The 26809-nt window shown below is 31.9% G+C and overlaps 1 long non-coding RNA gene across 5 annotated transcripts; it reads right to left on the minus strand.

Annotated features, from left to right (window-relative positions):
* On the minus strand, nt 1–26626 carry LOC126874261 (uncharacterized). Of its 5 annotated transcripts, XR_007692706.1 has the most exons (4): nt 26198–26484; nt 25927–26123; nt 8933–25847; nt 1–8882 (listed from the first exon to the last, which is right to left on the minus strand). It is a non-coding gene; the product is annotated as an uncharacterized LOC126874261 (long non-coding RNA). The 5 variants fall into 5 exon arrangements; XR_007692704.1 differs by lacking the exon at nt 26198–26484 and adding an exon at nt 26491–26626 and having other exon boundaries at nt 8933–26123; XR_007692705.1 differs by lacking the exon at nt 26198–26484 and adding an exon at nt 26496–26514 and having other exon boundaries at nt 8933–26123.
* Nucleotides 26627–26809: the final 183 nt, after the last annotated feature.

Raw genomic sequence — 26809 nt, forward strand, 5'->3', positions numbered from 1 at the left:
TCGTAACAATTTTCTGTTTATTTGTTTGTTTGTTACACTTTTAACTTTCCTCTTTATTACATATTCTTTTCTGTTCTTCAACGTTACAAATAATTATATATACAAGATATAGAAAGATATAAATGTAGTTTAATTTTTCAGTATGTACATATATGATACAAAGATTGCATTTAAATTTGGAAATGACTTGACCGGGCATTCGTTTTGCCCGTTTGATTATTTTTCGTTGTTCGTGATCGAGCACGACCGATACTTTACTTCGTCACTATATATCTCACACCTAAACAAGAAGTGAATCTCGAAAATTCGATAGAACAAAAACAGACGTTGATGAATATAATGTTTTGAAGTTCTGATTGGACCATTGGGAGGAGGTTCGGTTAAAGGAAGGGGTAAAAATGAGTTCATTCCCTCTGCCCCTCCGTTGCGTGCGCGCGCACGCGCGTGTCATGTGAAGTTTATGCGTGCATGCCTACGTGTGCAAGGGAATGTGATTGCGCGCGCGCGCGCGCGCGAATGAGCGAGCGAGCGAGCGCGCATGTGTGTATGTGTATGTTTTCAACGTCAAAGGTACCTGAATGGACTGATAACCATACCGATGGGAAAAAGAGTGTTTAGTATTCATTGCACAATATTTTCTTTCCAACATTCTGATATATCTCTGAAATATATATCCAACGCCCTCAGATCTTCTCGGTCTTGTTCAGCCGCGAGACTAAAGAAAAAGTTCTTTTCTGTTTTTTTTCTCTCGAGTCTGCTGTTAAAAGCAGATCCATAGATCTTGCCGTGAACATACGCATAACGTGTGTACCTACATAAAGGTTTAAAGGTCAATCTCTCTCAAGTGCCGATGCATTTCAAATAATTAACGTGAGATTTTCTTGATCTTCTGGGATTTGATTATTTTTCATGACTTTTTAGCATTTTGCGTGTTACAGATATTTAAGTCATTCTGTGTGTTCTAAGTTTTATTGATATATATATATATCATATTACATATATATATTATATACATATTACATACATATATATATATTATATATATATATATTATATTATATATATATATATAAACATATATATGCATAACGAGTATTCCTCAAAGGTTAATGAATTCGAGTCATTAAAAACTATGATAAGTAATCAAACTATCCGTAGATCGATTTCCTAAATCAGAAGGTTAGGTTTCTCGTGTAATAATGAAACAAATGAAGGGATCAAAAGGGTCCTAATAAATTTAGTTTTGGGACTACCTGAAATGTTTAAGGATTTAATTCATTAAAAAAGGAAAAAAAGAAGAAAAAATCAAAAATTCGAGGAATGGATACGTTAGAATTCTATGATTATTCAAAAAATTATAAGACTTAATGAATTTATTTGCACACTGTTTATCGATAAAGTGTGTAAGTAGGTAGAGAACTACTTAAAATACATACAAACAAATGTCGAATAGTATGTTTGGTAAACCAAAGAGGATCGATGTTTAGGAAATGTTTGTAATTAACTACTGACGTTAGGAATAAAAAGCGAACATTTTACGAGACGACGTTAGGTATTATCGTAGACTAACATTCATAATATTCGATCGCGAACGATGAAATTTTAGTTCGTTTTCCTTTTTTCTTCTTTTAATCGAATTTTCTGTTTAATATAGCTTTATTAAGTGAGATGGACAGTATTTGGCTTACAATTAGTAGAAAATGTCTTCGTTTTTTACGAAAATCTATGTACTACATATATATTTAACTTTGACGCAACTAAAATGGATGAAAATTTATTGAAATATATCTGCTATGTTCATTTTATAATATTTTCGAATACGCTTATCGATATTTCTCTATTACATTAACATTCATTGTTAACATAAGAATATTCGCGTATTAAATAAATTATTAGACAATTTTTTAAACAAGTTGATGAATAGTTGACCCTACAACTTGAAACGTATAACATCGCGTAATTGTCTTAAAAAGAAAAAAAAAAGGAGAAGAAAGTAAAAAGACGAAATTGTTATTATCTTATTCCAACGAAGGTAGTTAACAATGGATCTAAAGGGTTTCTTTCTTATTTTGACATACTAGAAGGGCGGGAGTGCATTTTCGTTAGTTGACTCTTTCTATTTATGGCAATTCAATCCGAAGACTTACGTTCAGTTTCGCAACTCAAATTTCACCTATATGCTTAACTGAATACCGTGTGTGTGATTTCAGGTGATTCAATAATACACGTATAATTCACAAATTTTATATCTTAATGCTTGGAAAAAGCTGCCTCTACGATTCATCGAAATTAGTTGACACTAAGCTTCTATCCAGATTACTCAGGTTCCACGGTGGAATCGCTGAATTGTAACAACAATAATAATAAATAATAATAATAGTAGAAGTAGTCGTAGAACTAAATAGGTACAGTTAGTGGTAGTAGTAGCAAGTAGCAGCAATAGTAGTGGAATTAATAGTAGTAACAGTAATAATAATAGTAATGCTAAATGATAGATAATATTTATAACACTTAATAACAGCAACAACAATAGCTATGATGATAATAAATAATGATGGTTAAAAAAATGAAAAAAAAAAGATAAAGATAACGCTAGCAATCGTGTAACAAATATAGCAATCGAAGTGGTAATAGTATGAGCGGCAACAATAGTTCTAACAGCAGTATTAAAAGAAGTAAGTTGTAATTTCAACGAGGTTGCAAATGAAAGGAATGATAATCTGTAGTTATAGCAATTACAACGATAGTAGTGGCGCGACAATGATAGTAATAGCGGCAATATTGTGTAATGTGATAATAGAGTAATGATAATGTTACCACTATTATTATTACTGCCTTTGCTACTACTACAATTGACATCTTTGTACTCATATTATCGCTGTGAGGATTATCAACATTTTTGCGATTATTGTTGCTGCTATTACTGCCATTCATTTCGTTTGATTTCTATTGCAGCTGTGGCTACTACTATCGATTCTAATCTTATTTCTCGTTATATTTAGCTGCTCTTACATTTTGCTACTACTAACGCTGGTTACTATCGCTGTTTCAGCTTCTACTATTGCCACTCTCTCTCTACTGCTTTCTATCGCAGTAATACAATTCTTATTTCTACTGTTCAGCATAGTATAGTAACGCATCATTACCATTATTGTTACTATTATTATGGTCGTAACTATTGTTAGTGTTACACACAACTACTATTACTGATGATTAATATTAAAGAGTACTAGGATAATTGTTGGTGCTGTTAATTTCTGCTATTATTATTATTAACATTGCCATTGTATTGTCACCAATCTTTTTGTTACAGTTATTAAACATTATCATTACTTATTATCATGACGCTGTTACTGTCGTTGCACAGTTAATAGTAGCAGTAACGATAAATCATACCTAGTGGTGGTGGTGGTACACGATATTAATAATAGAGAAACGCCTGTCGCAGTAGTCAGGATACCGTGAACGGAATAAAAAGTTAATCACGATATAATAATAAGGGGTTAATGATAATGCGATTTATGTAATATAAACAAAAACATAATTGTTGCTGATTATGATATTCATTAATCAATAATCCGTAAAAACAATAATAATAGAGTGATGATCAAGAAGACGATAATAACGATAGTAATGAAATATTAGAGTATTAAAGTAATTGCAATTTATATTAGTGGTAGTGATATTAACAAGCGGCAATGGTAATACTTGCTAATTAACAAGGATTATCATGACGGCAGCAGTAGTGTAATGTTTTTAGGAAAGCAGCAGTCATATAAGAATTGCTAGTGATAATATTAATGGTAACGAATAATAGATAACATTATTGATAATATTACGAATAATAGAGGTCTGAGGGCGTTCGAACATTATGAGTGTACCTTATTTGCTGTTCCAGAATGGAACGTAAATTTAGATTACGAGGCGGGAACTAAATTTGTACGAGCGCTGGTACTTCCAACGATAATGGTTTCTCTTTTTCATTTGAGATAAAACATAAGAAGCAATTCATTGTCTTTTATCTTGAAGATAGGCGGCAGCACACTTCAAGCATGATCGACAAACGCTTGCAATCGTTTGATAAACTAAATTAAAATAAAATAATACTGGTACACGTGTGGGATTTTTACGACACTGGGGGTTAATTATATACGTATAATATACATACGACACAAACAAACACACACACACACACACACACACACACACACACACACACACACACACACACACACATCTCTATAGTTTTATACTATAAACACCTGGACACTTTCCTAAACGGTCGTCTTTTTATTGCAATCTTCTCGAATAAGTTTACTTGAAAGTTATAGCTGGACTTTGTATAGTTTTTTTCAATTCTGTTGCTAACCAATCGTCGTAGAAGCAAAGCATTATAAATTAGTATTATTAATTTGTCGTCTCTGTCGTGTTCTGTTCGTTGTACTGTTAATTTAAAAAATTTAAAAATTTAGAACGTTAATTAGAATCTTCTATTGCCTTAATAATCTCTCGTACTATTTTCTTTTGCTTTGTATATATACACATAGTTATATTATAATAGTTTACATTTGATATCCGAGGAAAAAAACATTTCAATTATTCGATTACAGATGATGGTCTATTTTCATAAAATTTGATGATTCGATCGAATAAAAACGCTGGTATTATTTCCTTCGAGGCTTGTAAATATTCTAACATGCTTTGCCTTTTAAGTACTTTTCGAACAAATAAGATACGTTTCAACGATGCAAAATGTATCTATAAAACTAAAAATCTTGTGATTTACTTATAAACGTTTCAAACAATGAAGAAAGAAAAGATTAGTTTTGTTATATTTAAAAAACGAATTGATTTCTGATACATATCACCGGAAAAATGTGTGAATAGGTGAATGAAAATAAGTAACAAGTAAGCTTAATCTAATAGCCACTTACCTCAGTGTCGTTAATTATTATTTTATAAAAAGGCATATTTCAAAATACTAGAGTTAGCATGCTATATTTAAGACCAACCAGCTATGTAACACTACAATCTCTTGTGCGCATGCGCTGAAACTACGTATTCTTTTTCCCTTCTTATCTCCTTGTTTTCACTATTTTTCGTCTGTAGATCTAATTGTATTTAATTTGTTGTTCTCCTTTTATTTCTCTCGTTAACCTCCTACACCTTCTCCGCTTAATTTTCTGTTCATTACACAAACGCGTATGTACTTTATTGCACTTATTGTCTGTGTTCTTTTGAAACCGCACGAGATCGCGACGCCATCTCGTCTATATTTATTTTTCTTGTTAAAACTCTAATGTGATATTGATATTAAATACCATTCGATTTAATACTAATGATTTAGATTAAATTTAAAGAGAAAAAGAAAAAACAAGTTCGAAATTTAAAAAATGAAAGAACTTTCATAATTTTCGTGAGAACTTATTCGTCTTCTGCGTAAGATAAATTATTCGTCTTTAGAGCCATGTAATTCGTGAAATTATATTTTTAACTAACATAAAATAATGGCAACAAATCGGTTCGATTAACGCTAAATTATAATTGTTTCTGACCTATGTAACTTTCTTTAGGGAGTTATTAGCGACGACATTATTAACCATTTTACGTCTATTTAAACATTTCAAATTCTTGGCTGTGTCTAGCGAAGCATGCGGTATATTGAATGTTAAGTCTAAAAGGTTAGGCATTTATATTTAGTCCGAAACAAATCGAATACACGTTTAGAAAAAGAAAAGGAGAAAAAGAGAAAAAGAGAAAAAAAGAACCGGGAGGAAAGTTTTAAAGGAATACAGCCAATAACAGGCGTATGCATACTTGTGCGCATATGCACCACTCTTGGTGGTTTACGATGATACGAATTTCTAATACGCTTACGCGCATGCGTGTTATACCGCGTTTTTGTTTCGTGCATTCGACGTATCGGTACGCATGCGTGCTATACTATCGATGTGCACACAGGTGTCACAGGGGTATCTAGTATATTTTACGTCCGTGTATGCAAGTGTATATACGTGTTACTATTAATTGGTGCGTGTATTAGTTGAGGTTTCTCGGTGGTCAGTTTACGTATTTCGAGCGCATGCGTACACACGCGCCAGTAGGAAAACGTACACATATGCGCATACTCTTCTCTTTCGGGATGAATCGTTTTCCCCTCTTTTTCTTGAATACACACGCGTGTGCATTTGGGGCATGTGCCATTTATTAATTTGATAATAACAAGAGGACGGGAAAAAAAAATAAACATGTGACGTGGATAAGGAAAAATTCCAACCACAATAACTATTACAAACGGAATAAATTTAGTCAAAACAAAAGGCTTTTGATAACTCGAAACTTGTTAACGAATGTGTCTTTACGGAGGAAAGATTGATACGAATACTTGAATTTATTTTAGGAAAAGAACGATCGAAATACACTTGAAATAGTTAATTTATATGTTTCTTTGTATTTTTAACGCATAACGTTTTAATAATGTATTACTATGAATATTAATCTTATAATTGTAAATTTGATTTCTCAAGTCACTAAATTTAATGGTAAACGAAGTTTTAGAAATATTTTATATAGTCATACAGAAAAGTGGCGCAATATGGCGAATAGCCGACGATGCCGGTGAAATTGAAATAAACAGTTATACATACATAAATAGTTTTATGTTCGACAATTTTGTTATAATATATAAAGAATATTAGGTGTAATGCAATATTAACAGAGATAAATGATATTATTAAACATCGTTATAAAACCTTTCCTTTTAATTAATCTTTTAAATGATTAAACTTTCGCATACCTATGCTCATTGCGTTGCAATCTATTAGTAATAATTATATCCCTATAGTCTGATTTGTTTTAATTGTGATACAGTATTATTTAAAGGTCGCGAATGCGTGTGTTCAAATTTTAACTACTCTTCTTCATCTTTTCTCCCCTTCCTTCAAGAGAACTCTACAGTTCTTTGTATTTCTGCAAGAAATATAAACGAAATGTGCTTAGAAAATCGATTTTAATATATGTCCGAAAATGTGAGCCAACTGTTATTTTTATCTGGGATGTTAAATGTTAAGGTAAACGTGTTAATATCTTTCTCTTTCCTTTTACGTCTTACGCACCTCGCTGAGTATGATCGAAATATAGCTTTTTCTCGATATATTGAAAACGCGAGAACTCTGAGAACTAACCTTTTATAAATCTTCCCCAAAGATTTCGTTGGTTGTCGTGATTATTACTTAGAGTTGTATATATATGTAGTGATTTGAAACGTTCGTACTAATAAGTTTGGTTAAAACGATTCTTCGAAATTTTGTTCGAAAATTCAAAGTAATACGAATAGCAAAGAAAGAAAAAGAAATGTAAAAAGATAAGGAAAAGCGTTTCACTTGTAATATCAGGGAAATATATGACTTAAAATATACGGAAGACCGGAATATTAAATTTTATGATTCTGTTGTAATAGATTTCGAAAAATAGAAAAGTATTTGAATAAATTTGAAAATTTCAACATCGTTTCGAGATAAACGACACATTTCTTTTTTGTTGCCTAAATACGAAATTATTGACGGTGAATGTAAATAAGCTTGGGAAGAGCGAGCAAAATTCCTCGAAATATTTCGCACAATTTTCGAATCGGAATTTAACCTAAAGTGATTGAGTCAAAAAAGTGATTGAAAGAACGAAAATATTTTTCGAGTGTTTTCCAAATCGAAGTGGACTTGAAAAATTCCGGAACCTTTCGTCAGGGTTTCTTGGAAAGACATAATCGAAATTAGAACATGTGGCAAATAACCTATAAAGTAAAAAAAGAAATATAACTAAGTCTAGATGCCTAATAGTAATTAACGATATGTATCTGGTCGTTATTCGGCGGTTAACATATCCAAGAATTATAAATAAGTATGATTCCCATTCTTTTTCCGTGAATATTATTTATTAGTTAATCGTGACCAATTAAATTTTGAACATACGGAAACTGAAATGTTTGTACATACGAAGTGATCAGGGCCAAATAATTCAGATTTAATGTACAATCTATAGATGATATTTTCACTTATTATGAATGTAAGCATGTGAAATTTTAAATGAAGCTTCTACGCACATTTATTGTCTAATCTAGTTATGAAGTTAATTTAATACGTGTTTGTAAGATGCTGTTTTTTTAAATTAATTATATACGTATAATATAAATATACACTGAAGAAATATACGAAAAACACTGATTTCATAAGATATTAGGAAAAAGTCGAAGATGAAGTAATTTCTCTGTTGTAAAAAATGAATGAGCGAGAAAAATTAAAAAAATTGGCTGCAATGCGCGTTTTGCAACCTAGGACCATTCAATGAAGGTGGAAGTGCCATGCACTGATTTCGTAATTAGCAAACATGGAACGTTTTAAAGATATTACAGAAAGTTAGTGTCATGTTATTTGTTAGATTTAGGAGAAGTACCCCTTGTGCACACGCTTCGAAAGAGAACAGCATCCCGAAAGGGGTTCTAAATGAAAAGAAAAGAAAACGAAATGAAAATCGAGGTCCGAGGAGTAAAGTTTAAACTTGTCATTTTTAACTATTAACATGTGAACAACATAGGGAAGAAGGATAGTAAATATAGTAAATACTGGGACACACGCAGGCACGCACGTACGAGCGCGCGCGCAATACACACATAAGACACACGCACATACACACATACATACTTATTAATAATTTAGGATTTATCAATGATAAAGAAAAAGTGAACAGACATTTATGTATACATTGTTTGTCTACACGTATACACACAACATGCTGCGTACACGTATATGTGTATGCATATTCGTGGATAATATAACCTTACGCGTCCACAGACACGTACACACAGACACACGCCCACCCACCTACACCTACACACACACACACACACACACACACACACACACACACACACACACACACACACACACACACACACACACACACACACACACACACACACACACACAGTTATATATTACGATAATATATATATATATATAAATATATATTATAAGAAAGCATTTTGAAGAGAGTACTAATTAATAAGGTGATTAATTATTGTAAAAAAATGACTACTGATTAATGCAACAAAGTGGACTAATTCGCGAGTAACCTCTATTCCTAACAATAATGAAAAATTAATTAATTTTAGATAGATTAATAATAAACTAACAATAATGAATTAATAATTAATGAAATAAATATTAGGTATTAACAGTAATAATGATCGTAATGTTCATTAAGATGCGATATAATGCTAATAACAATAATATAAAAATAGAGACGAGAAGAAGAAACGGTACGAAATAATAGATATAAAATGTTAGTTATTACAATTTTGCGATTTTCATTGTCTAACGGTATTGAGAGATATATTCACAAGTAGCGTAGTATTCTAACGACTCTGATGGTGAAGCTTAGTGTAAGATTTCCAAATGATTGGGTGAATATTGTATGCGTGGGAGGGGATAGGAGGTTATGGAGTATAATAACGATTACAGTGACGAATGACGTTTACGATGACAATGACGTTGAACATGGTTCTGCGGAGTTTTGTGTTTACCTTCTACTTAAATGTTGTTCAAGAATTTTTCACCAATGAATTTTCTCTGGTACCTTTTTCTTCGTCTAGTAACTTTTCTTTACGTCCAAGTTATTAGCGTCAGTAACATTACAATGCGAACCTAATACGTTTGGGCGAGCGCAAGCTTTTTAAAAATACTATATTTCCTTCTATTCTCTGTTTCTTTCCTTCAGTTTTCCACTAGAAGTTATTCATAGCGAAATACTACGATAACGCGTTGAAGTCTGTGAACAGCGTTTCAAGATCGGTGATGTTCCTCGAATTGTTTGTTTGTTTGTTCGTTCGTTCGTTCGTTCGTTCGTTCGTTTTATTCTAATTTAAGAATACATTTTGATCGAATTCACGATGAAGAATACGTGACATGTATACTTCTATTCTTAGTCTTTTTATATTTGACTTTTTTTTCTTACAACGATTGTTGAACGTTGACGGTCGACGAGTAGTCATCATTTGTTACGAAACTTCGCTAGAGATATTTTTTTTAAATTTTCGAATTAATTTTTTTGGACATCATTTTTTCAAAGAAGCGTCGTGTTACACATATCAGAGTCTGATGAACATCGAAAAAAGAAGATTGGTTTTCTACTCGATTTTAATCGAACAATGTCACAAAAGTGCTTTGGGCGCGTGAAAATTCACAATACGAGTTAATAGTTCCACATATAATCTAGAAAACGGTGTGTCCTTCGTTTCTTGCCAGAAAGAGAAAAAAGGCCAGAAAGAATTCAAAGTGGAAAATGTATAGGATAATTGAATGTCGCGTGTTTTAAGTACACACATTACATCCATATAGCACGCACACACGCCCACACACATAGGAACACATATATACATATAAACATGTACACACACGAACACCACACACAAATTGAATCAAAGGGCGAAAAGCTTTCTCAAACTAACGGAAAGATATTTGTTGTGATAATAAATATTGAATATATAGCTGTTTTAGGGTATGAATCATTACTATAAAAGATTAGAATTTAAATAAATGCGCCGGGTTAGTGTGGAGAAGTGAATTTTCAAAAGCCTCGACTTTTTCTACTCGAGAAAAGGTTCGCGCTCACGCTCATGCACGCTGAACGAACCTAAATCCCATTTTCTACCTGCGTCTCTGTATGTGTGTTGATTGTGATGAAGGACGATAATTTTTCTTGTGGAAGATACACTCTCGTATCGTGTGTACGTATTTAAATATGCTTGTTAAACGAAGAAAAAACAAAAAAAAAAAAAAGATAACAATTCAACATGTACAGGGTGTCACATAAATGATAGTACAAGAGCGCAGTTACAATTCCTCTGCTAAAAATAAGATGATTTTGAGAAATTGATCCCACTTTGCTTCTAAGATCGTCCCGGTTTCAAAGCGAATCGTAAAAGGTAAAAAAGAACAGGCGGAGAAGAAGAGAAACGTTATCTCAGCACCTTAGTTAACATCGATTTTCTGAAAAAAGAAAAATGACAAAAAAAAAAAAAAATTAAAAATAATAGGGATAAGTGATAAAAAGAAAAAATATGATAGTCGGTCGAGTGTGGGGGAGAAAGTAATAAATAGGCATATGAAAAGAGTAAAGGTAAATAATAATTGCCTGTTTTATATCGGACGAAACAGTTCTGTACACTATAGCGCTACCTATATTAAGCACCCTTATGTAATGCGGTGGTCCTTAAGGAGCTTTTTTAAAGCCTTAAAGCATAGATTAGTCTGGTCATCGAAACGGTTGAAGTGAAAATATATTTTGTTTCTTTGTTGCCCTCCTTATCGTCTTAAGTGTATTTTTCAAATTCTTTATACTACGCGTGTTCTTATACAGGGTGTTTGGGAAGGTACAACAAGGGGCCGTTGTACTATTGTACTAACGAATTCCATTTTTAGTTAAAAAAAACATACGGATGATGTTTGCGGACAAATTGTTTCCAAGTAAAATCGATCTTGAACTGAATTGAATAACACAGCAATCAAAGTTGAAAAGAAAAAAAAAAGAACGTGCACACGTATCCGCAGTTCAGCGATTCACCGATGATACGATTTATTTGGAAAAAATGACAGAATTTTTAGCTCGAATGAAATTTGCGTAATTTGAATCCGGGAATCTTACATATCGCACTTTCAGCTTTATTGCACACCCTATATACGTCTACACGTATATACGAATAATGTGCACATATGTGTACGCGTGCGATCGTATGTGAATATGTATACGTACACGTATTATATACCTATATATGTATGCGTACATATATGTATACGTTCGTCCAGGTGTGTACATGTGTAAATACGTGCACAGCCACGTGGGTATGCATGTATGCATACGTACTTATGTGTTCATACGCGTACGTGACACGTACACCACATGTATACATATAATATTACTTAGAATAAACTTTCTTACATACAGGGTGTTTTAAAGATTGTAGTACAAGAGAAAACTGCGGCCTTCCTAGATATAATGGAATATTATTCTTAATCGTGATTTTATTTACCGCTCAAGGACAATTGACGTTTCGCGCGGCTAATTACAATTCGAGATTTGTGAACATACCGTGGCTGCTAAAACCTGAGAAACATTTTTGAGTTGAAAATAACATGATTCCCTCTTTTCAGTTTCCCGCTCTCTTTTCATGTTTTCTTCACACATTTTTTGCTCCTCGACAAATAAATCTTTAGGCATTGCTAGTGACCGCATATACCGTACTATGATAAGTAGTAACAATTGTATGTATATATATATATATAAGGAATGCTTTATTAAGGACTATCGAATAATCGAATAACCGTTATATTATAGAGGTATAACAGTGTGAAAGTACTTGTACCAAATATTAACGAAATGTAACGCAAAATATTTTATTATTACAGATATTATGATGAAAAATAACTCCCTTCGTTGCTACTCACAGTACACCGAAACGAATATATCTTTTTAGCTTTTTATTTCGCTTCTTTTAAATTTTATTCCGAGTAATTATACATTAGGCATTATCTTATGTTGTTATTTTTATTACTATTATTATTATTATTATTATTATTATTATTACTATTACTATTATTATTATTATTATTATTATTATTATTATTATTATTATTATTATTATTACTATTATTATTATTATTATTATTATTATTATTATTATTATTATTGTGACGTTATCATTTATTATTTATTCTATCGTTTCGCGTATTTGACGATTTTTGAGGGAAGGTTAACTTATTGCCGAATGAAATTTAAAACTGACGCCATATACTGTGAGGATGATCGGCTTGAATTTAGATGATAATGACGGTAGAATGTGCGACCAATTACGCCTAAAATCGAACCTCGTTTTTTAAAGGTTAACGACAGCTTTTTTTTATAGTATTGTTCAGTACCTACTATCCTATACATACGTTCATCGAGCGTCGGGGACAGTTGCGAAAAATCGTCTTATTTTCTACTCAAAAGATTTCTTAAAATTGTCTCTTGCACCATTATTTTTTGATCACCCTGCATTATCGAACATTATATTTTTTCCTTTAAAAGTACAGACTCTTTTTAATCGAATGAAAAAGATGTGTAACCCAATTGTGTACGCTTTTTTCAGGATTTTTAGATAATCACTGCGATGGTATTAATTGATTAATTGTAGAATCGTGCCGATAAGCGAATTAATTAATTATTTAATTAATTAATTAATTAATTAATTAATGGATTAGTTAATTCATTCTGGAGGTATTAAAAAAAATATCAACGCGCATATGAAAAGTCTGGAGATAAATTAACATGTTTCTTTCTTTTTCATTTATTATTTATTTTTAATCTGAAACTGTAGAATTTAATTGTATTAATTAATATATATGTTATATATATAAAAAATATATATATATATATATATGAAATGCATATGTATATTAATTAATTGTATGAATTTAATATATGTTTATATTAAGATGTTTACTTTTTTCTTCTTTATTTCGAAAAAAAAAAATCTCTTGGTTGCTTTCGTAATTACTTAATTATGTAATCGTTGAGTGAGAATTCGAATAACGAGTGATTAAAACGATCATGGGTGTTCTCTCGTCTTTTTCTGATAGCTATAATGATAAATAGAAATAAAGTTATTTAAAATCAAATTGAACATTTTCCTTTTTTTTTTTCAATTTCCCTAATACAAATTCAACCGGCTTTCAATAATTTATCATTTTCTTTGCAGCATTCTTCGTTTTCGCAATTCTTTTTCAGTTGCAGAACCGGACCATTTTTCAGTCTCAAAGTGTAATCATTTTTTTTTTTTACTAGGTAACCGCGAATTATTTTAAACAATTCGTCTAAACAGCATTATACGGAACTCTCGCTATCATTTCCTTGTCTATTAAGAAAACGTAAGTAAATGGCCCAGGTTTCCTTATTTCTATCGCATTACTTTGCGTGTTGAATTTATTCTCTGATCTATTCTTTTTGTCAGTACGCTATTGAAACGGCGTGCAAGTTTATTTCTGTTCGAACAAAATTATGTTACTTTGTACGTTCTGTGTCCTTTCTTCTCCTTTTAGTTTCGTTAAACCGCTCCAATTTACAACGGAACGATTAAAATTTAGTGAGTGAGAAAAAAGTAAAAATTGTCCAACGATTGAGCTTCTTTTATCGTATCAATTTGCTAACGTGTTTACTTAAAATGAAGAGTTTTATAGCATTTATTGAAATCTCAGAATTCATGGTATTTTTTTACTATAAATGGAACAGGAAATATTCGTTAAAATATCGATGACAGTTTTTCGTTGAAATTTTACTGTAAAACATATAGAACAATTTTTTGTACATAATTGTACTACAATTGGTACGAATGTAATTGTAATTTTTGAAGCGTTCTCGAAAGAATTTTCTGTTGATGATATATTTTTTGTGATAATTTATTTATACTTGTGTAAAGTTAATATCGATATTTATAGCAAACCATACAAAATTCTAACATATCCGTTTTTTCTCCATAATTTATATGTAGAATTAACGTGCATTAATGTATTACGTACATATTGTTATAAAGCAATAATACGGTTAATTATCAATTACCACTGCTACTAAATGTTAACGATGAAAAATTAATTTAATTTTTGGTATTTTCCTAGTAGTATTTTTTTCCTTTTAGAAATTTTGAACGACGATTTCAAAATCACTTTTTTTTATAAAATGTCTATCTTCTTATACGTAATGGATATATTAACGAACAAATAGTTTTTGTTAGTCGAAAGACGTATACGGTGATTGCAAAAGATATTTCTACACCGCTGTATTTATTACGTTGCATTTATACACCAATTAATTATATCCATCTATAACAAATTTCCATACCATTTAATAATAATTTCATATGATTATAAAAATATGGAACTGAAACGTAGAATCTAATAAACAGGATGCTTCGTTTCGCATTCAATCAAATAATTTTCGGCTAAAAATAAGTACGTATGAATCTTGTAGCCACTGTATGTATGTACATAAATTACGATGAGCGGGTGAACAGGTGGTGCTATCGTGTAGAGAACATTATTTCAACGATGTACTTTGAACTTAGTGTTCTGACAATTTGTTAAAATTTGTTCATAAAAAGGTACCCCCCCCCCCCCCCCTACGAGCGTGCATATACGCAATTCCAAGATCATGCCATTTTTCGTAACGAACCGAATAGGAAAGTAGCAAGAATTTCGCCTTTTGCAAATTAGCAAGAACATAACGTGATCAGCGTAACATTTCGAAACGCTAACATGTGATGTCGAAACAAGACAGTATGTAACTGTGAACCGTCCCGTAAAATTTTTATTTGGCTATCGAGATTTCTACTACATATTTCCGATATACGCATCTTTCGTTAAAGCCTCTTAATATTCTTCTTTGAAAATGGTAAATAATTTCATTACTGAAACAGATGATACATAATTTTATTAACATCTATTACTCACCAAATGTAATGTTAATCATGTCTTATTTTTCTATTTCGTGCTACACTCTAAACGTTTACCTGTGTTTTACCGACAAACTTATAATGAGCAACGTGACACAAGTTTGGTAATATCGCTTGCGATATTTGTATGACAATCAATTTTATAAAGATACCTTATATAACCTTGTTTTCAGCATGCTGTCTATATTGTTTCTTGTCCTGTGATGACAGAGAAATAGCACAATGAAAATAATCTGAAACTTAATCGAATAAAAGTTTTATTAAATCAAACAAATATTTATTACGAATGTGAATGACTTTCTGTACATTTGTTGGTTACGTTACGAATGCGCATTTTTATCGACATACATATCTGCATTGATGACTATAAATGCAGAGAAAACATTAGTTGTCCTTTTTCATTAGAAAAAGTCGAGATGAACGCGTGTAAGACTAAACCGGTGTATAATAATGTGCAACTATTTGGTGATAATCTAACGACTCCGTATTTATAAAAGCGAGTCTCGTATCTATTTGTTTGGAAAGATCGGGGAAAATGAAATAAGAGAAGACTTATCGTCGCCATGATGTTCAAAATCGAATTGAACGCTTACGATAATTACCTTATTTCCGAGATTTCCGAAGTATTACATGTATTTAAGAGTGTTCCATATCATCGTCTCTCCGAATATTCTCTTTCATTCTTCTTTTATTTTGTTCCTTGAAAATATTCATCGTTTCCTTGATAGTTTAGAGAAGAAAGGAAATATCAAGAATAATTTATAACATGATATTATTTGCTCAAAAAAAGCGCAATAGGAAATGGGGAAAAACAGGCTACGTGAAGTATAGCAGACAAAAATAACTATACTTGTGCCCTCTACGCATATATTTCTCTTTTCGTCGAACTATATTCCCGTTAAAAGTATTTCAACAAAGTATTTTAATCGGTGTACTTAATCGCAAAGATGAAATACACAAGTACGAATGGAAAGTGTAGTAATACTGTACATTCATATAATGGTGCAACATAAAAGAAATGAATATCCCTAGATTTAGCGATAAATGATATATCAATCGATACTAGCGACTATTAAAAGCTGCTTCGTTACTAGTGTGTAAATTTTTCAAAGTTTATCATCACATATGTACATGTATAATAATCTTTACATTTCATTTCTCTCATTTATTTGCTATCCAGTGAATTTCGCGAATCAACATCGTTTCTGTTTAATCATTGGAATATTGAAAATTTTTTTTATAGTATTATTTTCTAGGGTTCAAAAATTTATTCTACTAATGCAAATCAGTTTATGTTCCAATTACCGGTATAAAAACGGCCTAGGAACGACAAAAACGGGTACAATTATGAACTATTTTCATTATTTACATCCCTTTTTATTAAAACAAAAATGTTTCCAAAGTAGGACGTAACGTCATTGTCACCGTTTGATGGAAAATCCCTGAGAAGTGTTTCTTAAAAGCTTTTCGATAATGGATAAAAAAGAAATAAGCAAGGTACATATAATCAAGAAACTTGATATGAGATTTAATAGTTATTCCTCCTTTTCTTCGATTAATTTTAAATTTTCTTTTCTTTTTTTAGTTAGACATAAACAGTGATATTAATAAGAGATTCTAGTCTTGCTCGCTCTTGAAAACAAAGTAAAAGGAGACTTTCATTCGGTGGGACACCAAAAAGATGTTCTTGAGAAAAAAAATATTACGTTCGTAAATCGAAATTTACCGCGCTTGGAAGTTATGAAACATAGGTTATAGTATAACGAACCGTAGATTGTAATCGTGGGATGTCGTAAATGGTAAATCAAGAGTATTTACTTACGTTGAAAAAAAAAAAATGAAAAATTGACAAAAAATATGTATAAAATCGCGGTAAATTTAAAATAAGGCGAATAAGATTTAAACAGGCAGATTAGTTTTAAGAGATCACGAGAGATTTCTATTTAGAGAAATACTCTTAAGAGAAACTGTCAAATCGAAGAGACGAGAGATGTGATTTATCGATTAGAGACAATTCTAAAATGGAATCGAGAGAGAGAGAGAGAGATGAAATGGTACGAAGCTTTGTTGTAGCCTTGCTACGTTTCAAGCAACTCCACGAATGACGAATTAGAAATCGAAGCCTAAAAAGACGCGTTTTCACCGATACAACGCGATCAATTATGTGCGTATATTATTTAGGTTACCTCTAGATTACAGACAATCATTTCATCGACAGCTTAAGCAAGTTAACCTTGCGTACATACTCACGCGTTCAAATCATCGACATTTAATTCATATTTATGAATATAGGTTTGTCATCATCATCATTGTCCTATTTCGATTTTTCTTAATTTATATTAATTTTGTCTAATTCATTTTTCTAGTGTAGCATTATTTTCAAATATATCACATATATTTCAAAATGTCCTCAGAATAATTCAGTCCTATGTTAAGAGAACATCAAAATCATTAAAGAAGGATCTGAAGGTCTAAGAATGGAAAGTTACAAAAATAACATTTAGCCATTGTTTGACTAATGAGTGTAAGCACATAAATTTGAAGGAATATTTCAAGTTAAGTAAATAATAAGTACACTGATGAAGTGGTCTCAAGTTGCTTCAATTCAAGTAGCTTTATTATAGTATATACCTCTAATAATAATTCTTTAGTATATATAATAATAATTATCTAAGAATTCAATATATATATTGTACTAACAATATAAAGTCACGATATAAAGTTAGTAACTTAGTATAACTTAAACGAGGCATGACAGTATAAGTGTGATATAATAATATTTTATCATTTTCATCACTTTTTACATAAAGAAATGAATGTATTGATGGAAAATATCATCGATGATTTAAACGCGTGACTAGACAGAGTGCCGAAAAAATTCGATATCGATGAAAGCATCGTCGAAATTATCGAAAATGTTGTGAAATGATCGTCGGTGACTTGAAGGTAACTTAAAATATTATTCGATGCAGAAATACTCGAGAATAATCGGTTAACGATTTAAAAAAGAAAGGAGAAAACGAGGCGAAATGCCGCTTGTGAAACGGTATTTGAAAGTGTGTGCGCGTCTGTGACCACTGTACCTACACCGTTAGGCCTTACTTTAGAAAAATCATAAAGAATCGATACTATTTAAATATTTTTTCCAAGTGGGTAGCATTCATTGTAACTTGGCGTCATTTGAGCAACAATCAGAACGTAAAATAACAAGGAAGATTTTGCTTTGCCAACATCGAGGGAAAAATATCAAAGAAACGTATATTTGCTCTGTGTGTTTCAATACAAAGTAAGGTATTAAAAGAATGGCAAGGGACACGATTCAACTTAATCCATCATAAATTTCAATTCTTCCCAAACTGTTGAACCGTCCTTACGATCTTCATCACAACGCATTGTCCCGCGATTTGTTTCCTTCTGTGATTTTACACTCTTTATTGTGACTATATATCAAGTGCCAATATAGCAGGGAACAATAATAATCAAAAGAAGAAAACGGCAAACGTTTTTTCTACTTGTCGTGACTTTTATTTACGATCGACGTAAATCGTGTGATATCTTGGAATTTCGAAAAGACATCAAACTAGCGTAAATAGTTCATTTTAGGAGGTTAGGTATCTCGAAATGCACAAGCAATAATAATGACAGGAAACATGTAATTCTCTAAAATTCAAGATCAGTTTTACTTGAAAGGAATACATTTATTGTTTCATCGATTAATAATATAATAGTATTAGTTACATAATTAATTAATTGAACATGAAAAATCAATAATTTCTTAATAATAACTTTCTATATTTATCTGATATTCTGTAAATGTCTTAACATTTATGAACAGCTGTGTACTCAATTTTAATATAGTAATATTGTACGTTTGCTATGATAATAGTACAATTACCATGATACTTATTTCCAACGAATAAATTCTCGTCTTCTTGGAAGAGTGTGAAATTTGTTTCAACGAAAACTGTATCTCAATTGAACTATCGATTTCTAAATACAATCACACGCGAGATCAAACTAGAACATAATAGAAAAATCATCGGAAGTGCCGTAATATCGACTGAATGCATTATTTTTTTAACTAAAAAGACGCTCTTTCTATGAAGCATACAGTTGACGTATCGAAGGTGTCGATGAAAAATTTGACTTTTTTAATTTTTTTACCCGTGTGTCATTATCAAACTACGTAACAATTAAAAGGCTATAAGTAGATAGCGGATTTTTACGTAAATTCACAATTTTGGGAATATAACCAAAAAAATTAGAATCTCGGTAGAAGATTATTTTACCTATCAAGTATCATAGAAAGTATTATACTTTGGATATTTTACATATTTTTTCATATCACCTTTATTCTGTGCAATTTTGCACTTACAAATTTCCTATAAACACAACAAAATCCGCAGTCTAGCTATGAAAAAAACATTTCTTACAATAAGAACTTATCATTGAATTTACAATTATATTTTTCCATAGTCGTGGAGGTAATAATTCATCTCCAAAATTTGAGACTGACTGAGAGCAGATTAATAATAAACTGCGAATATAAATATTTTTTTAGACTTTCCTGCTTGACAGCATTTCTCTGATGAAGAGGTGAAAACCACAGTTCGATTAGTAGAATCGTGTCCCTTGTTAAATTTCATAGCTCTCGACAAGGGGGGCAATCTTTTTCCCTGATAACTACTACAGTTACAGTTTCATCCTGTGTATTCTACGAGTTGTTTTTTCCAATTCGAAGATCCTTGATGTTTGTTTCGTGATTTTACCGAATATATATTCGTTTTCGAAAGCTAACGAATCAAAGAAGACTTTCAGTATCATTGGAGATAACGTTAAATATCTATACGTAACTAACGACTAACGATTGTACAGGGTACTTGATACTTGTTTGAAATTTCATTTCATTCGCTTGTTCGGAACTCTAAAGTCTAAGAATTCCAATCATCGCTTTAATATCGATTATACTGATCGTGATTAGAGATAAATAGAATAAAAATAATCATTCGTTTAACTGCCCGACTTTTATATTTCAACGAATCCCAATGAGTTTGAAAAGGAAAAAGAAGGTTTGATACTTCAAAAGACTATTACGACGACAGGTTACCTTTATTTCTTTATTCGCTCTTTTCTTTCAAATATTATTCTGAAGTCAGAAATTATCTGAAAATATTAAAGACACGAAGAATGATCTCTTTATCTTGATTATCACTGAAGAATATTAATCTATGTTCTATAGTTTTTTCTAACATATTTTAAACGCTTAGTCGAATATTAATTAAGATAAGTATTTTCTTTTTCTAAAATTCTCTCTTTCGTATTGTTCGTGTATTAATAGATGGTTGAGGGATTCAAGGTTTGTGAATGATCACAGGAATACAATTAAACATAATTCCCGCTTAAATTATTTAATTATTACAATTTGATTGGATCTTACTCGCTAATTGTGTCAAGTTTCCTTAATTCATACGATTCTCTTTGAAAATTATTATATTCCTGTAACATATGGTGTTTCCGTGTACAGCGATGAACGAAAATATTGACAGCAGAGGTCAGATTTTATGCTGTAGAATTCCATATAAATTTGTAAAACGTAAATTTTACTAGTATAAACTTTAAATACATATGTATATGGTAATTCAATATCATTAAAATACAGTTTACTTGTGAAAGATAACCAAATGTCCAAATACGATTTTGACATTTTAACGGCAATGTACATTTCATTGAGAAAAGGAAAGTTTCATTGAAGTAACAAGTAATAAATAAATATTATTTTATCCACGATTTACGAGTATTATAGGATTCAATTCCTCTGGCTTTTCTTGGTTGATCGAACCATTTCTGATTATTCCATATTATATTTATAACACTGATCCTCCACTCATCAAATCAATATACAGTGGAACTCCATTTATTCTCACTTGGAGGACAAGCAGCAGTTTATATGTATAATTGTAGTTGACGTAACACCAAGAGCTCACCAACTACTTGTTATTTTGTGTTCACATAACAGGAGCTCTGGTTCGACTAAGTAAATTGAAGCAGCTAAAGTCCAGTTAACGAGTCGCATTAATTAAAATCTCTTTGAGATAAATGAAGTTCTACCGTATAATGATCGATCTAAACGTTCAAGCAATGGAACTGTAATTAATCATCGCGAAGGGTAAGCTGCGAGTGTGATTCCAAGATAAAAACGTCTCGATAGAAGAAATATTGTATTTCATGTTTCCTCCTTCCCTTCTTCCTCTCTCGCGACACGAGAAAGCTACGCGTTTATATCGTATAAACATACATACAGGGTGTTCCACCAGTGAAGCTATACTCGCAGGTTCTGGAACGGCCTGTATAAACAGGAGTTCATTTGACGAATTGGATTATTTCCTTCCAATCGGCTCGATTCGTTTATCCACGGGCATTTTCGCGATCTATAACGATGTTTGTGATACTAGATAATTTGTAATCTTATTATAATCAAACTAACCATCAGTTGTAAGCTTTTCTCCCTTCGCTTTCTTGCAAACTAGTCGAACGACAAATCGTGTACGAGGTTAGTTAACCTTTCACCGCGTGTATCTCGATTACGATGTATAATCGCCGTATCGATGTATAATGACCGTCAATATACATACACAGTATCGCGTGTGTAAATCGCGGAAATACGAACGATCAATGTGATTCGATCGCACGGTAGCGATTAAAATTCAGGTACCGTAATCGCGTTATGTTCTTTGTTTGAAGTGGTTGCAAGTAGCTTGCACGAACCTATTGCGAGGTTTCATATGTACGTAAGACGGAGAACGGGGAGAAGGTGTTCTTAAAAGTATTAAAAATCGGGGAAAGATAAAGTTAAAACGAGGGATAAGTGAATGGACAGTTTTGACGAAGGAACGAAGGAAAACGAAATAGAAGAACGACGGGAAACCAAAAACAGAAAATAGAGGAACAAAAAAAAAATCTTAGCTTATAAACATAGAGGACTGCAGAGAGTATTTTTTCTAGGAATGTTAGTGGACCAGCCAAACAAAAAAGAAAAATAAATAAAAAAAAAATAACAATTGAGGAGGACGATTGCGAGGGAGTAACACATACGGAGATATTTATTGAAGCGGGTAAGGGCGAAAGCATAAATGTGTTTCATAAGGTATGATGTATCTGAGAGAACAAAAAAAAGTGTTTAATATCTATCCAAAGGATATAAAAAAATGCGAACGTAATTTCTATAAACTAACTCTAAAGTGACACGAGCATTCTCTGGTTTAAAGTTTATAAATCATTAAGAGACAAATATCAGATATTTTTTAATGGCGGTACAATTAATTGCTAGAAAAAAGATAATGAAAAAAAAGTAAAATAAAACGAAAACGAAAGAACTGCGTAACTTATTGGAAAACGCGTGTAATTCTCCCGGGCCATTCGAACATGGAGCAAAACTTTTGCAAATTAAAAACTGATTCGATAAAAAGAAGAGCAAGCAAATAAAGTAAACTAATAATAGTAGAGGTTAGGTAAGGGCATCGATAAGCTCGTATTTCTTGTTTCAATTAAACCGTATTTCCTATCTTTCATTTGCCGCATATGCCATACCTTGTAGGACACTCTGTACTCGTTACTATGCCGGTGTAGTGTCCTGGAAGGATGTCATACGTAGCAAACAATTTTCTTCTAACCTCTTTGATCACTTCTTCTATTGTGCAAATCTATTTCGTCCATTTTGTATCTTCTTACCGCTTCTTTATCTCTACCACTTCTCCTTTTTTCCGCTATAGTGTTTAGGTTTACTCTTCACAACGTTATCGCATTTCCTCCTTTTATCGCCTTTATCGTATTAAACGTTGCAATTAGACTGCGGATTTTCATGTGTCCGTATGGCAAGTTGGTTAGTTGACAGTTCATAAAATTCAGAAAATCTTTTAACATGTGTCTGAGAAACGCATATTTCAAACGTCCCAACAACCCAACATCGAACAGACACGCTTATTTATAGTCACTTAACTTGCTTGTCTCTGCCGGATACGTTATCGTTACAATACAAATTACACTACGGTGTAACAATATCACAATAGAAACAATTTTTCGCCTACAGTTCCATTCATCAAGATTCCTTTCGTTCTACTTATAGAAATACAAATTTCTATAAATATTCGCAGTCCGATTGCAACAAACTTTTCCTATGACGCATGCGGTCGTTTCTAAAAATGCAATAGAATAAATGGTCATGGATTAGGAGAACATTGTGAGTTATATGATAGTCTTCCAAAGTACCACACTTGCATAGCGCTGGACTCGCGCGCACACACGTCTGCCTGTAACGTGTGTGTGTCTGTGTGTGTGTGCGTGCGAGCGAATGAACGAAGAATAAAATAACAAAAAAATTAAAAAGCAAAAAAAGAAATCAACGGCTAGAACTAGCGAACTGCACGAAAGGAATTTCTCACCGACATCTCGGGCGAGGGTGGGGACAGGGGCGGGAACGGGGGTTTGCGTGATATCGACCGATATTCAAAAGAGATCGATGAGAAAGGAGCGATCATACAACGCGAAAACGATTGTCTAGTATTTAAAGAAAAAGGAGAAGACGAGGAAGAAGATGTAAGAAAAAAAGAAGATTCTCGATATCTGTAGTTCGTAATGTGTCTTAAGTTTTCCTTCCGAAGCTAGTAAGAAAGCCGAAAAAAAGAGAGACGTAAAACTCTTTTAAGAATGTAAAAAAGAAAGCAAGAAAATTCCTTTACGGATGTCGCGTATAGTAGAAGAAAAAAAGAAACGAAGTGAAAGAAAGAAAGAGCGTTAGGGGAAATATGTGGGGGAAAAAGCGATGCGATAATTAAAGAAGAAAAAAAAACAATAATATTATAAGCAACAAAAAGTGCTTTTATGAAATACAATATTATTTATACCATCCTGATGATATATAAATATATATCTATATATATATCTATATACACTATATGTATTCGAATTAGATTTATAAGATTATAAGAGATAAGATATGAATTCATGTACCGCGTAATAATACAAGGGTATAATAAATATCATATATGTATACATATAAACACATACATACGTGTACATGTAATGCACTAAGTGTAGGGGTATTACGAATAAACGAATAAATATGTATATGTATATGTATATATATATAGTTTATACATACGTATGTATTTATTTGTTTATTTGTATGAAAACTATCATATATAGATACGTACACACAAGTGCGCGCGCGTACACGCATGCACGCAACGGCACGCACGCACCCACGCCGCAAAAAACACCATTAAGAAGAAAATCTCAGATTACAACCAATATAATAATACTAATATTGTAATAATGCGTAGTATTATGTTATAATTAGTACTGTATTAAATAATAAAGGTTGTCCTACATGTGAACATACCAATTATTTATTCGTAACCCTGTCCGGAGATATCTATAATTACCTACGATATGATTTGAAATTTAATTAAGCTTTAATTTGAATTCTTACACATCGAAAAGAAACGCCTGAAAGACAAAGAATTAACACTTTCCTTCGAGGATACCATGACGATGAAACGTTATGAATAAAATTACTCAGTTACACAAATTATTATACAGAAAATTATGAATTGTATATAAAGTTGTACGATTATTGTAAACTTGCACATTCGATTGAATAAAACGACCTTATTTTGCAAATGGACAAAGTGTTTAATCACTAGTTATTTTAAAACCTTCTCATTATCCATATCCTTAAATACTTTCCAACTCTCATTAGTTTAAGTTATCAAAAATGGCGGAAGAGTTTGAGAAAATTGGTAAATATTGGTAGGTATTAAAAGAATAAAATAGTATAAGCGTCACGTCCCGCGTCCCGCACGTCCGTAGCGCGAAAGTAAAATTGATAATTTCTTTCAAATCAAGGTAATTTAAAACGTTTATTTGAAATCGTGTTTACAGTATTTGAAGAGAAAGGCAGTTAAACCTGCTAAAAGCTATATCTTGCGAAAACTTATCTAACTATGTTTTTATATTTACCTAACTATATTTTTATAACGATAGTAAGACAATTTAAATTGTAAACAAAGTCGGCAGTTTGAACAAACGTTGGGGATTTTCCCAAACATTTTCAAAAGGAAGACCCCGACGTTTTTTCATCTCTGACAGATATAAATAAATGTAGTGACTCAGAGAAATCAATAATTAATTACCGCTCGTCAACCGAATAATTACCATTCGACGAGTTAGTTATCATTTTGTCAACCGAAGAATCATCATTTTGTTATACGAAGAATTACCATTTTGTCAACCGAAGAATTTTATATCCGTCAGTCTGTCAATCAATTGTCAATATTGAATTCGAGTAAGATTTGAATAAATCATTACATATTGTTAATTTACTTTCGAACAACCTTAATCCTCTCTCGTGCCAGTGTTCCTGCACATAGCAAGTTAGCCGAAAGTTGGAACTTATTGCCAGTTGCATTAAACGTCAGTTAACGCTACCTTCTCGTCGGTAACTAAATAGAACGTAACAATAAGACGTAAGTGAATCCCTTTGAAATTCTCAGAAAGGTTGAGGATTCCTGATGTTGCGCCAAAAGCAATCCTGTAACAGACAGAAGATAATATTAGTTTAACCTATCTTATAATGTAATAAATTAAATCTAAGAATATTATAACCTTTTCTGAATAATATTAATAAAAAATAAATTTATTTGACTCCACAGAAATTGCTGAAATTAATCAACAGGTATCACGTTAGTGGTTTTATTTACTGAACAGAATTTGCAAATGTTTATTTATCTCTTTCGATGTTTAAATGGAATATAGGAACAAAGTTCAGAATCTAATTAGGATGATATACGATTGCAAAAGAAGCAGTGAAAAAATGGAACTAATTTATATATCTTTCTTCGTCGCACAGTATACCCTAATCTTGTTAGGATTGCACGATCACACATTTCTCCTCTTACCTAACCTATGCGCATTTCTCCCACCAAGAGCGCTGGAGACGAGGTGTGCTGATAATGCAGCCGTTCACCACGAGAGGTCCTTATCCTCAGTGTACATTTTTTGACAGGATTTCGCTTGACGATATCCCTACTAATCTCTCCTTCAGAATCACAGAAATAAAACTAATTTCAATTAATTCCTCGCTGTATTCCTTTTTTAATTTTACCACGTATCTATTGATCATTATTAGGGTTATTAAGGTTGTTGAATTTGTGTCTTCACAATATATAAACATATTGGAAAATATAGGGTACAATTTAAAAAAATATTGATGACCTT

This window comes from Bombus huntii, chromosome 16 (genome assembly GCF_024542735.1).
Source record: "Bombus huntii isolate Logan2020A chromosome 16, iyBomHunt1.1, whole genome shotgun sequence".
Taxonomy (NCBI): domain Eukaryota; kingdom Metazoa; phylum Arthropoda; class Insecta; order Hymenoptera; family Apidae; genus Bombus; species Bombus huntii.